The following is an 11,519-nucleotide window of genomic DNA, read 5'->3' as shown; positions in this document are numbered from 1 at the left end:
AAATTGAGAGACGAGCTTAACGTTTTCTTTACTGACCATGATTTGTCTGACCACTTGCATGATGATGAGTTTCTCACATGACTGGCCTATCTGGGTGATGTTTTTTCTCACCTGAATGATCTGAATCTAGGATTACAGGGACTCTCCGCAACTATATTCAATGTGCAGGACAAAATTGAGGCTATGATTAATAAGTTGGAGCTCTTCTTTGTCTGCATTAACAAGGACAACACACAGGTCTTTCTTTCCATCATTGCATGATTATTTTGTGTGCAAATGAACTCAAGTTTACGGACAATGTCGAATGTGATATAGCAAAGCACCTGAGTGAGTTGGGTGTGCAATTACGCAGGTACATTCCCCAAACGGATGACACAAACTGGATTCGTTATCCCTTTCATGCCCTGCCTCCAGTCCACTTACTAATATCTGAACTAGAGAGCCTCGTCGAAATTGCAACAAGCGGTTCTGTGAAAATTGAATTCATCGGAAGCCACTGCCAGATTTCTGGATTGGGCTGCACTTAGAGTATCCTGCCTTGGCAAATCGCATTGTTAAGACACTGATGCCCTTTGCAACCACGTACTTATGTGAGAGTGGATTCTCGGCCCTCACTATTATGAAAACTAAATAAAGGCACAGACTGTGTGTGGAAAATTATTTAAGACTGAGACTCTCCAATACATCCCAACATTGCAGAGTTATGTGCATCATTTCAAGCCCACCTTTCTCATTAACCTGTGGTGAGTTATTCACCATTTTCGATTAACAAATAAGGTTTTATATGTAAAATGGTTAAATAAAGATAATAATTATTGATTATTATTTGAGCCCTGGTCCTATAAGAGCTTGTTGTCACTTCCCACGAGCCGGGTTGTGACAAAAACTCACACTCATTCTTATGTTTAATAAATGTATCGTATGGCAGTCTTACAATGATGGCACAAAAACAACATTTCAGAGTGTGCTAACCCTGCTGCTAGAGGGGGTACGCAGCTGGAGGTTGACTGTTTGAAGGGGTACAGGACTAAACAGTTTGGGAACCACTTCCCTAGTGGAAGACATCATGATCACATTCCACATTCCCTATAGAGTGTATTATATGACACCCTGGGTGAGTCCTAATTGTATTTATTTATTGTATTTATTTATTTTACCTTTATTTAACTAGGCAAGTCAGTTGAGAGCAAATTCTTATTTACAAAGACGGCCTAGGAACAGTGGGTTAACTACCTTGTTCAGGGGCAGAACGACAGATTTTTTACCTTGTCAGCTCGGGGATTCGATCTAGCAACCATTCGCTCTAACCACTAGGCTACCTGCCGCCCCTAATAATCTCTACTTCCTCCCAAAGTGTGCACTACTACACAAATTGAAAAGCATTGGATTTGGTGTAGGCATGGGCCATGTGCCAGTCATTTCCTTTCAAATCAATGAAGGGAAGTGAACAAGTGCACAGTTAGGAAGAAATGAGAGATTGGGATGCACAACATCTATTCTTACCAGTCTGGAGAACGACGCCGCCATTTCAAAAGAAACAATCATTATTTCATATCAGTCATTATTAAGAACATTGCACCATATTAAGTCTGCCTTTAGACTTCTCTCACCTGAAAAAGGCAACATTTCTCACACACACACACACACACTTCCTGTTTCAGCTGTGCGTCATGCCTAAGAACAGCCCGTAGCTGTGGTATATTGGCCATATACCACACCTCCTCGGGCCTTATTGCTTAATTATTACTCTCCTGGAGGAATCAACTCTATGAATCAGACAGTAGTAGTAACTGGTATTATAACTCTCCTTTTAGGAATCAACTCTATGAACCAGACAGTAGTAACTAGTATTATAACTCTCCTTTTAGGAATCAACTCTATGAATCAGACAGTAGTAACTAGTATTATAAGTCCTGGAGGAATCAACTCTATGAATCAGACAGTAGTAACTAGTATTATAACTCTCCTTTTAGGAATCAACTCTATGAATCAGACAGTAGTAACTGGTATTATAACTCTCCTTTTAGGAATCAACTCTATGAATCAGACAGTAGTAACTAGTATTATAACTCTCCTTTTAGGAATCAACTCTATGAACCAGACAGTAGTAACTAGTATTATAACTCTCCTTTTAGGAATCAACTCTATGAATCAGACAGTAGTAATTGGTAGGATAACTCTCCTGGAGGAATCAATGACTCAGTGAATCGGTTCAGTATTGACTCAGGATTAGGAGGTAAACAGTGATCTTAGTATTTGTCCATTATAATAGATTAACTCAACTAGAATGAAACTAGTCTGGGTACCAGTCTGTTTAGCTATCATTCCACTCCTTGCCAGTCCTGTCATGCTAAACAGTTTTACACATGAGTGCAATGTTAGCTAAACAGACTGGTACCCAGGCTAACCTAGAACCAGACTGGTACCCAGGCTAACCTAGAACCAGACTGGTACCCAGGCTAACCTAGAACCAGACTGGTACCCAGGCTAACCTAGAACCAGACTGGTACCCAGGCTAACCTATAACCAGACTGGTACCCAGGCTAACCTATAACCAGACTGGTACCCAGGCTAACCTAGAACCAGACTGGTACCCGGGGTAACCTACAACCAGACTGGTACCCGGGGTAACCTACAACCAGACTGGTACCCATGCTACCCTAGCACCATACTGGCACCCAGGCTAACCTAGAACCAGACTGGTACCCAGGCTAACCTAGAACCAGACTGGTACCCATGCTACCCTAGCACCATACTGGCACCCAGGCTACCCTAGAACCAGACTGGTACCCATGCTACCTTAGCACCATACTGGCACCCAGGCTACACTAGAACCAGACTGGTACCCAGGCTACCCTAGAACCAGACTGGTACCCAGGCTACCCTAGAACCAGACTGGTACCCAGGCTAGAATAAAACCCCTAAAGGAAGAGACCTGGAGATACAGAGGAAGTAGAGCTGTAGATTCTGTTGGTCCCATTGGCTAGGATTGTCCCTCTGCTCTCTCCATACATACAGCCACAGCTCTCTCATTGTCATAGGGCAGAGGTTTGGTAGCAGGGACCAATCCTAGAGGACTGGAGCTACCCGCTATTGACACCCAGTTTAGTCCAGTCCTGGTTTTCCTTTAGTATTAAACCTCTCCTTGTGGTGGAGTGAGTGGTTCAGAGTAGTCTTAAAATCCTGCCAATGAAGAGGAGGTATAGCCAAAGTAGTGTCTTCAGGTCGTCTCAGAATCAGTGGGGCTTCAGTGGGGCGTCTCAGAATCAGTGGGGCTTGTTATGGTCAAAGTGGGGCGAAGCAGAGTAGGAGGCGTGGTTAGGCCTCAAAGGGGGAGGGGACTCAAAGACCACTCCTTTTATTTGGTGGTTGGAGTAGTGATTAACATATTGAAGGAATACCATGGTGACCCGTTTGGAAGCAGGAAGAGTTGCCATGGAGACCAGGGGTTGAGGCGGGCAGCATGGAATTGAGGATGAGAGCGAGACAGTTGGCAAAATCTCTGTTAGGAGCACAGGACAGTATAAACTAGAGAGAGAGACAGTATGAGTGAGTCTGTGTGGCGTGTGTATGTATGTGTGAGAATATGTCTAAACAAACATGAAGAGTTATCTAAACTGGAGATGTGTGGATAAACCACTTCTCCAATCTATTTGGCTCAAAAACAAATTACAAACAGAAAACACATTCAGTAAGAGTCAAAAAGTTTGGACACCTACTCATTCAAGGGTTTTTATTTTTACTATTTTCTACATTGTAGAATAATAGTGAAGACATCAAAGCTATGAAATAACACAGTAACCAAAAAAAGGGGTTACTTTTATTATTTTATATTTGAGATTCTTCAAAGTAGTCAGCCTTTGCCTTGATGACAGCTTTGCACATTTGGCATTCTTAGGCTGTCATTCAAAAAAGGTGATGGGCCATCCCCAACCGCCACAGACTCCTGATGGTCCAATAATACGCCAAACACCATACTATTGGTTCTTTCAAAACACGATGTGTGTGAATGTTTTGAGAACCTCAGACTAGGGAGCGTCGCTATACAGCTATTTTCAGGTCTCTGCAGAGATGTTATATCGGGTTCAGGCTCTGGCTGGGCCACTCAAGGACATTCAGAGACTTGTCCCGAAGCCACACCTATGTTGTCTTGGCTGTGTGATTTAGGGTGGTTGTACTGTTGGAAGTTGAACCTTCGCCCCAATCTGAGGTCCTGAGCGCTCTGTAGCAGGTTATCAAGGATCTCTCTCTGTATTTTGCTGTGTTCATCTTTCCCTCGATCCTGACTAGTCTCCTAGTCCCTGCCGTTGAAAAACATCCCCATAACATGATGCTGCCACCACCATGCTTCACCGTAGGGATGGTGCCAGGTTTCATGCGGACGTGACGCTTGGCATTCAGGCCAAAGAGTTCAATATTGGTTTCATCAGAGCAGAGAATCTTGTTTTTTATGGTCTGAGTCTTTAGGTGCCTTTTACTGAGGAGTGGCTTCCGCTGGCCATTCTACCATAAAGGCCTGATTGGTGGAGTGTTGCAGAGATTGTTGTCCTTCTGGAAGGTTCTCCCATCTCCACAGAGGAACTCTGGAGCTCTGTCAGAGTGACCATCAGGTTCTTGGTCACCTCCCTGACCAAGGCCCTTCTCCCCTGATTGCTCAGTTTGGCTGGGCGACCAGCTCTAGGAAGAGTCTTGGTGGTTCCAAACATCTTCCATTGAAGAATGATGGAGGCCAATGGGTTCTTGGGGGCCTTCAATGCTGCAGAAATGTTTTGGTACCCTTCCCCAGATCTGTGCCTCGACACAATCCTGTCTCGGAGCTCTACGGACAATTCCTTTGTCCTCATCGCTTGGTTTTTGCTCTGACATGCACTGCCAACTGTGGGACCTTTATATAGACAGGTGTGTGCCTTTCCAAATCATCAACATCAAGGATGACCATAGGAAACAGGATGCACCTGAGCTCAATGTCGAGTCTCATAGCAAAGGGACTGAATACTTAAGTACATAAGGTATGTTTTTAAAAATTTGTAATAGATTTGCAAAAAAATCTACAAACCTGTTTTCACTTTGTCATTACGGGGTGTTGTGTAGATTGCTGGGGATTTTATATTTATTTTAGAATAAGGCTGTAATATAACAAAATGTGGAAAAAGTCAAGGGGTCTGAATACTTTCCGAAGGCACTGTATATACTACATATATTTCCGTAATTTATTTTTAAACGTAAAAAATACACATTTGTTTTGCCTCTTGGGCCTGGGCCCAGGAGCTTCAGCCCCGGTAAGCCCCTTGCATTCATCCAGCCCTGAACTTACCTGGTCCCCGAATCTTCATAAACACCATGTTTCTTGGTTCGCTGGTGGCTCTCACTTATCTCTTACCTGCGCATCTAGCTAGTTGGCTCCTGAGGGTTAAAGCCCGGTATAGTTCCGTTTGAACCAGCCACTCTCCTTCCAAGGACCGACTGGCACAAAAACATAACAGCCCTTCCACATCTAGGTTGCTCCCTTCATACAAACTGCCACGACATGACCACATTTCTGACATCGAAAACACTGCAGAACAGCTGGCTCCAATGCTCTAACCAGGTGCTAGGTGCTGACGGGCTGGTGCTATGTTGGCGTGGCAGAGTGAATTGCTAGGCTGGTGCAGGAGTGTGAATGGCTAGGCTGGTATAAGGTGGTGTGGGAGTGTTAATGGCTAGGCTGTTGCTAGGCTGGTATTAGGAGTTGGTGTGGGAGTGTCAATGGCTAGGCTGTTGTGGGAGTGTTAATGACTAGGCTGGTGCTAGGCTGGTGTGGGAGTGTTAATGGCTAGGCTGGTATTAGGTGGTGTGGGAGTGTTAATGGCTAGGCTGTTGCTAGGCTGGTATTAGGAGTTGGTGTGGGAGTGTCAATGGCTAGGCTGTTGTGGGAGTGTTAATGACTAGGCTGGTGCTAGGCTGGTGTGGGAGTGTTAATGGCTAGGCTGGTGTGGGAGTGTTAATGGCTAGGCTGGTATTAGGAGGTGGTGCGGGAGTGTTAATGGCTAGGCTGGTATTAGGAGGTGGTGTGGGAGTGTTAATGGCTAGGCTGTTGTGGGAGTGTTAATGGCTAGGCTGGTATTAGGAGGTGGTGTGGGAGTGTTAATGGCTAGGCTGTTGTGGGAGTGTTAATGGCTAGGCTGTTGTGGGAGTGTTAATGGCTAGGCTGGTATTAGGAGGTGGTGTGGGAGTGTTAATGGCTAGGCTGGTATTAGGAGTTGGTGTGGGAGTGTTAATGGCTAGGCTGTTGTGGGAGTGTTAATGGCTAGGCTGCTGTGGGAGTGTTGATGGCTAGGCTGTTGTGGGAGTGTTAATGGCTAGGCTGCTGTGGGAGTGTTAATGGCTAGGCTGTTGTGGGAGTGTTAATGGCTAGGCTGGTATTAGGAGTTGGTGTGGGAGTGTTAATGGCTAGGCTGGTATTAGGAGTTGGTGTGGGAGTGTTAATGGCTAGGCTGTTGTGGGAGTGTTAATGGCTAGGCTGTTGTGGGAGTGTTAATGGCTAGGCTGTTGTGGGAGTGTTAATGGCTAGGCTGTTGTGGGAGTGTTAATGGCTAGGCTGCTGTGGGAGTGTTGATGGCTAGGCTGTTGTGGGAGTGTTAATGGCTAGGCTGCTGTGGGAGTGTTAATGGCTAGGCTGTTGTGGGAGTGTTAATGGCTAGGCTGGTATTAGGAGTTGGTGTGGGAGTGTTAATGGCTAGGCTGGTATTAGGAGGTGGTGTGGGAGTGTTAATGGCTAGGCTGTTGTGGGAGTGTTAATGGCTAGGCTGTTGTGGGAGTGTTAATGGCTAGGCTGCTGTGGGAGTGTTAATGGCTAGGCTGTTGTGGGAGTGTTAATGGCTAGGCTGGTATTAGGAGGTGGTGTGGGAGTGTTAATGGCTAGGCTGTTGTGGGAGTGTTAATGGCTAGGCTGGTATTAGGAGTTGGTGTGGGAGTGTTAATGGCTAGGCTGTTGTGGGAGTGTTAATGGCTAGGCTGCTGTGGGAGTGTTAATGGCTAGGCTGTTGTGGGAGTGTTAATGGCTAGGCTGGTATTAGGAGTTGGTGTGGGAGGGTTAATGGCTAGGCTGGTATTAGGAGGTGTTGTGGGAGTGTTAATGGCTAGGCTGCTATTAGGAGTTGGTGTGGGAGTGTTAATGGCTAGGCTGTTGTGGGAGTGTTAATGGCTAGGCTGTTGTGGGAGTGTTAATGGCTAGGCTGCTGTGGGAGTGTTGATGGCTAGGCTGTTGTGGGAGTGTTAATGGCTAGGCTGCTGTGGGAGTGTTAATGGCTAGGCTGGTATTAGGAGTTGGTGTGGGAGTGTTAATGGCTAGGCTGTTGTGGGAGTGTTAATGGCTAGGCTGTTGTGGGAGTGTTAATGGCTAGGCTGTTGTGGGAGTGTTAATGGCTAGGCTGTTGTGGGAGTGTTAATGGCTAGGCTGTTGTGGGAGTGTTAATGGCTAGGCTGTTGTGGGAGTGTTAATGGCTAGGCTGCTGTGGGAGTGTTAATGGCTAGGCTGTTGTGGGAGTTTTAATGGCTAGGCTGGTATTAGGAGTTGGTGTGGGAGTGTTAATGGCTAGGCTGGTATTAGGAGGTGGTGTGGGAGTGTTAATGGCTAGGCTGTTGTGGGAGTGTTAATGGCTAGGCTGGTATTAGGAGGTGGTGTGGGAGTGTTAATGGCTAGGCTGTTGTGGGAGTGTTAATGGCTAGGCTGTTGTGGGAGTGTTAATGGCTAGGCTGGTGTGGGAGTGTTAATGGCTAGGCTGGTATTAGGAGGTGGTGTGGGAGTGTTAATGGCTAGGCTGGTATTAGGAGTTGGTGTGGGAGTGTTAATGGCTAGGCTGTTGTGGGAGTGTTAATGGCTAGGCTGTTGTGGGAGTTGTAATGGCTAGGCTGTTGTGGGAGTGTTAATGGCTAGGCTGTTGTGGGAGTGTTAATGGCTAGGCTGTTGTGGGAGTGTTAATGGCTAGGCTGGTATTAGGAGGTGGTGTGGGAGTGTTAATGGCTAGGCTGTTGTGGGAGTGTTAATGGCTAGGCTGTTGGAGTTTTAATGGCTAGGCTGTTGTGGGAGTGTTAATGGCTAGGCTGTTGTGGGAGTGTTAATGGCTAGGCTGTTGTGGGAGTGTTAACGGCTAGGCTGGTATTAGGAGTTGGTGTGGGAGTGTTAATGGCTAGGCTGGTATTAGGAGTTGGTGTGGGAGTGTTAATGGCTAGGCTGGTATTAGGAGTTGGTGTGGGAGTGTTAATGGCTAGGCTGGTATTAGGAGTTGGTGTGGGAGTGTCAATGGCTAGGCTGTTGTGGGAGTGTTAATGACTAGGCTGGTGCTAGGCTGGTGTGGGAGTGTTAATGGCTAGGCTGGTATTAGGAGTTGGTGTGGGAGTGTTAATGGCTAGGCTGTTGTGGGAATGTTAACGGCTAGGCTGGTGTGGGAGTGTTAATGGCTAGGCTGTTGTGGGAGTGTTAATGGCTAGGCTGTTGTGGGAGTGTTAATGGCTAGGCTGTTGTGGGAGTGTTAACGGCTAGGCTGGTATTAGGAGTTGGTGTGGGAGTGTTAATGGCTAGGCTGTTGTGGGAGTGTTAATGGCTAGGCTGGTGTGGGAGTGTTAATGGCTAGGCTGGTGTTAGGCTGGTGTGGGAGTGTTAATGGCTAGGCTGGTGTGGGAGTGTTAATGGCTAGGCTGGTATTAGGAGGTGGTGTGGGAGTGTTAATGGCTAGGCTGTTGTGGGAGTGTTAATGGCTAGGCTGTTGTGGGAGTGTTAATGGCTAGGCTGTTGTGGGAGTGTTAATGGCTATGCTGTTGTGGGAGTGTTAATGGCTAGGCTGTTGTGGGAGTGTTAACGGCTAGGCTGGTATTAGGAGTTGGTGTGGGAGTGTTAATGGCTAGGCTGTTGTGGGAGTGTTAATGGCTAGGCTGGTGTGGGAGTGTTAATGGCTAGGCTGGTGTTAGGCTGTTGTGGGAGTTTTAATGGCTAGGCTGTTGTGGGAGTGTTAATGGCTAGGCTGGTATTAGGAGTTGGTGTGGGAGGGTTTAATGGCTAGGCTGGTATTAGGAGTTGGTGTGGGAGTGTTAATGGCTAGGATGTTGTGGGAGTGTTAATGGCTAGGCTGGTGTGGGAGTGTTAATGGCTAGGCTGGTGTTAGGCTGTTGTGGGAGTTTTAATGGCTAGGCTGTTGTGGGAGTGTTAATGGCTAGGCTGGTATTAGGAGTTGGTGTGGGAGGGTTTAATGGCTAGGCTGGTATTAGGAGGTGGTGTGGGAGTGTTAATGGCTAGGCTGTTGTGGGAGTGTTAATGGCTAGGCTGCTGTGGGAGTGTTAATGGCTAGGCTGTTGTGGGAGTGTTAATGGCTAGGCTGGTATTAGGAGTTGGTGTGGGAGTGTTAATGGCTAGGCTGGTATTAGGAGGTGGTGTGGGAGTGTTAATGGCTAGGCTGTTGTGGGAGTGTTAATGGCTAGGCTGTTGTGGGAGTGTTAATGGCTAGGCTGCTGTGGGAGTGTTAATGGCTAGGCTGTTGTGGGAGTGTTAATGGCTAGGCTGTTGTGGGAGTTTTAATGGCTAGGCTGTTGTGGGAGTGTTAATGGCTAGGCTGTTGTGGGAGTGTTAATGGCTAGGCTGTTGTGGGAGTGTTAATGGCTAGGCTGTTGTGGGAGTGTTAACGGCTAGGCTGGTATTAGGAGTTGATGTGGGAGTGTTAATGGCTAGGCTGGTGTGGGAGTGTTAATGGCTAGGCTGTTGTGGGAGTGTTAATGGCTAGGCTGGTATTAGGAGTTGGTGTGGGAGTGTTAATGGCTAGGCTGGTATTAGGAGGTGGTGTGGGAGTGTTAATGGCTAGGCTGTTGTGGGAGTGTTAATGGCTAGGCTGTTGTGGGAGTGTTAACGGCTAGGCTGTTGTGGGAGTGTTAATGACTAGGCTGTTGTGGGAGTTTTAATGGCTAGGCTGTTGTGGGAGTGTTAATGGCTAGGCTGTTGTGGGAGTGTTAACGGCTAGGCTGTTGTGGGAGTGTTAACGGCTAGGCTGGTATTAGGAGTTGGTGTGGGAGTGTTAATGGCTAGGCTGTTGTGGGAGTGTTAATGACTAGGCTGGTGCTAGGCTGGTGTGGGAGTGTTAATGGCTAGGCTGGTATTAGGAGTTGGTGTGGGAGTGTTAATGGCTAGGCTGTTGCTGTTGGCTAGGCTGGGAGTGTTAATGGCTAGGCTGTTGTGGGAGTGTTCATGGCTAGGCTGTTGTGGGAGTGTTCATGGCTAGGCTGTTGTGGGAGTGTTCATGGCTAGGCTGTTGTGGGAGTGTTAATGGCTAGGCTGTTGTGGGAGTGTTAACGGCTAGGCTGGTATTAGGAGTTGGTGTGGGAGTGTTAATGGCTAGGCTGTTGTGGGAGTGTTAACGGCTAGGCTGGTATTAGGAGTTGGTGTGGGAGTGTTAATGGCTAGGCTGTTGTGGGAGTGTTAATGGCTAGGCTGGTGTGGGAGTGTTAATGGCTAGGCTGGTATTAGGAGGTGGTGTGGGAGTGTTAATGGCTAGGCTGTTGTGGGAGTGTTAATGGCTAGGCTGTTGTGGGAGTGTTAATGGCTAGGCTGTTGTGGGAGTTTTAATGGCTAGGCTGTTGTGGGAGTGTTAATGGCTAGGCTGGTATTAGGAGGTGGTGTGGGAGTGTTAATGGCTAGGCTGTTGTGGGAGTGTTAATGGCTAGGCTGTTGTGGGAGTGTTAATGGCTAGGCTGGTATTAGGAGGTGGTGTGGGAGTGTTAATGGCTAGGCTGGTATTAGGTGTTGTGGGAGTGTTAATGGCTAGGCTGGTATTAGGTGGTGTGGGAGTGTTAATGGCTAGGCTGGTATTAGGAGGTGTGGGAGTGTTAATGGCTAGGCTGGTATTAGGAGGTGTGGAAGTATTAATGTGGGTATACATCTCCAAAGCCAAGGATCATCAACTAGATTCAGCCGCGGATGGTCAGGGGGCCGGAACATAATTGCACATTTGTAGACTGCAAATGGACCACAAAAATCCCCAAAAGATTTTACTAAAAACATTTCAAACCTTTGCTTTCGTTTGTATTCGATCACATACAGTGTATTGCTTTTTTTTAGGAACACGTTGAAACAGACTTCCAAAATTAAAATAACTGAGCTGTTTTGCTGGTGTTTTTACAGTCTTATGTCCAACAATAAAACATAGAACTAATGTTATGTTCAAAAACTTGGGGGAGGGCAAATAAAAATGGCCCGTGGGCCACCAGTTGGGGAACCCTGTCCTAAACCATGTTAAAGCTGCTAAACAGAAGCTCCTGCTGACTCTAACTGGAGAGAGGGAGATGAAGACAGAGGAAGGGTCAAATATGACATTTGAAATGTTTTTATTCTTGTGTGTATAATGTTTACTGTTCATGTTAATTGTTTATTATCTGCTTTGGCAATGTTAACATACGTTTCCCATGCCAATAAAGCCCTTCAATTGAAATTGAAAAGAGAGACTGGTGAAAGAGAGAGAGATTGCTGAAGAACAACATGCGCCACACACCACACAGTG

This window comes from Oncorhynchus tshawytscha, linkage group LG31, assembly GCF_018296145.1.
Source record: "Oncorhynchus tshawytscha isolate Ot180627B linkage group LG31, Otsh_v2.0, whole genome shotgun sequence".
Lineage (NCBI taxonomy): Eukaryota > Metazoa > Chordata > Actinopteri > Salmoniformes > Salmonidae > Oncorhynchus > Oncorhynchus tshawytscha.
This window is presented reverse-complemented; position numbering follows the sequence as displayed.